We start from the raw sequence: 273 nt of genomic DNA, 5'->3' as shown, positions 1-273 counted from the left end.
CAGAGGAGAAGAACAAGAGCACAGTGCGAAGGGAATAGCGAGGGAGGGAGGCTGTTTTTCAGGACTTCTGCTCCTCTACGTAAACATGGGGTCGGGGTGGGGTGGGAAGCTGGAGGGTAGGAGATGGAGGGGGGGGGGAGAGATGCTGGAAGGAAGGGGATGCTGAAGGGAAGGGGATGATGGGGGGAAGGAGTTGGGGAGGAGGTCGGTTGGGTAGGGAAAGGGGGGGGGGTGAAGGTGGTGGAGATGGAGGAGTCGGTGGGAGAGGGGGTT

The sequence above is a fragment of the Penaeus monodon genome, chromosome 20 (genome assembly GCF_015228065.2).
Source record: "Penaeus monodon isolate SGIC_2016 chromosome 20, NSTDA_Pmon_1, whole genome shotgun sequence".
NCBI classification, from domain to species: domain Eukaryota; kingdom Metazoa; phylum Arthropoda; class Malacostraca; order Decapoda; family Penaeidae; genus Penaeus; species Penaeus monodon.
This window is presented reverse-complemented; position numbering follows the sequence as displayed.